Genomic DNA, 2321 nt, shown 5'->3' on the forward strand with positions numbered 1-2321 from the left:
TGCAATCATAGCTCGCTATAACCTCAAACTCCTGGGTTCAAGGGATTTCCCCACCTCAGCCTCCCTAGTAGCTAGGAATATAGGCATGCAACACCATGATTGGTTAATTATTTTATTTTATTGATATATTTATTTTTGAGATATAGTCTCATTCTGTTACCCAGGCTGGAGTATAGTGGCGTGACCTTGGTTCACTGCAACCTCTGCCTCCTGGGTTAAAGCAATTCTCCTGCCTCACCCTCCCGAGTAGCTGGGACTACAGGCGTGTGACACCATACCCAGCCAGTTTTGTATTTTTAGTAGAGATGGGGTTTCACCATGTTGGCCAGGCTGGTCTCAAACTCCTGACTTCAAGTAATCCACCCACCTCAGCCTCCCCACCCACCTCAGCCTCCCAAAGTGCTGGGATTACAGACATGAGCCACCATGCCTGGCCCCAATTTTTTAAAAAACTTTTTGTAGAGATAGGGCCTTGCTATGTTACCCAGGCTGGTCTTGAACTCCCAGGCCCCAACAATCCTCCCACTTCAGCCTCCCAAAGTGCTGAGATTACAGGCATAAGTCACTGTGCCTGGCCTGGGTGTTCACTTTCTATTTCCACATAAGTGGAGGGTTCCTGGAGTATAGAGATGAAGTTATAGAGGCAAGACTTGGTACAGTTTTCAAGGTTGGGGACAACAAAAGCAGAGGACAAGTGATGAAACACAGTTATCCGAGAAATACACTATGAGAGAAGAGGTAGGGGGCTCCTTGACTGTAAATCCTCCCGTTGGGATTTCAGGTCAATGCCAACCTGAATTTTCTCTTGTGCTCTCCTCACTTTTTTTTTTCCTTTTTTTTTTTTTGAGAAAGAGTCTTGCTCTGGTCGCCCAGGCTAGAGTATGGTGGCATGATCTCAGCTCACTGCAACCTCCACCTCCCAGGTTCAAGTGATTCTCCTGCCTCAGCCTCCCAAGTAGCTGAGATTACAGGCGCCTGCCATGGCACCCAGCTAATTTTCATATTTTTAGTAGAGACGGGGTTTCACCATCTTGGCCAGACTGGTCTTGAACTCCTGACCTCATGATCCACCCGCCTCAGCCTCCTCAAATGCTGAGATTACAGGCATGAGCCACCACACCTGGCCACCTTTTAAAGAACCTACAGCCATCCTGTCCAGCCCACTTTGTTGCTTGGATAGATAGTGACGGATTAGAAAACTCTTCCATTCCCCAGCCATGGAAGATTTCTGGACTCACCGTTCCCTAGCATGCTTGTACCTCAAAATTGCCTGGGGAGGTTGGGCGTGATGGCTTATGCCTGTAATCCCAGCACTTTGGGAGGCCAAGGTGGGCAGATCACTTGAGCCCGGAGTTCAAGACCAGCCTGGCCAACACAATGGGACCCCATCTCTATTAAATAAAAAAAAATTAAAAGAAAAAAAATTGCCTAGGGAGTTTAGTATAAAGTCAGATGCCTGGGCCTTCCCTAAACCAGGATTAGAGGCCAGAGCCCTTGGCATCAAGATTTGCAGCCTAGGTGGAAATGCATATATTAGGGGAAAGTGGGTAGTTTTCCTCCTATATGTCTACTGCTTCCCTTCCTAATCTAAAATTTAGCTTTTTTTGTACACGAGCAGGCTGGAATGGCAGAGAACTTAAGGAAGTTGAATTTGGGTTCACAAATGATTCCTGGACTCCAAGGGTTAATTTGCTGGGTATCTGTCAGATCAGAGTTCATTTGGCTCTGGCCCCAGGATGTCATGATGTCCTTGGAACCTCACTGCTTCAGGAACATGGAGCTTTTGTGCTTACAGCAAGCATGTTCATTGTCATGGTAACTGCTCCCCGTTTTAAGTAGTGTCTTCCCTGTGATGAAAGCAGCAAAGGCAGTTTGATTTATTGCCAGCTTTCAAGGCCAAGTTTGTGAGATAGGTAGCAACATCTTGGGTAGTTTGGAGCAAGGGCTTGGAAGCCCCTGCTGGAGTGTGGAAGAAGCCAGGGAACTATGGGTAGTGGTGCAGCAGCCATGGCCTGATGTCTGTTCTTAGGCAGCCTCTGCATGCCCCTCCCTACCCACCACTTCCACTCCCAGCTGTTCAGCCTATACTAACCAGCCCAGCCACCAGAAGCTCCTGCCTCCAGAGTCCTGGGTGGAGAGTTTGATAGCAGGGACTTGTTTACCCACTGGGTCTAGGTCATACTGTTGGTCACGTGAAATTCTGAGTCTTCTGTTGACCTTAGACGGGTGATCTAGAGTAAGGTTTGCCTGGATTCCATCTAGCTACCACCATGGACCCTTGGTCAAGCATTTCAGTTCCTTTTTTTTTTTTTTTTTTTTTT

General features: G+C 47.5%; 1 protein-coding gene across 3 annotated transcripts in view; it reads left to right on the forward strand.

The window, feature by feature from the left end:
- LOC108284122 (TRAF interacting protein) overlaps positions 1 to 2321 on the forward strand; it is a 31111-nt gene that overhangs the window by 11986 nt on the left and 16804 nt on the right. The window lies entirely within an intron of this gene.

This window comes from Cebus imitator, unplaced genomic scaffold (genome assembly GCF_001604975.1).
Source record: "Cebus imitator isolate Cc_AM_T3 unplaced genomic scaffold, Cebus_imitator-1.0 Scaffold0, whole genome shotgun sequence".
Lineage (NCBI taxonomy): Eukaryota > Metazoa > Chordata > Mammalia > Primates > Cebidae > Cebus > Cebus imitator.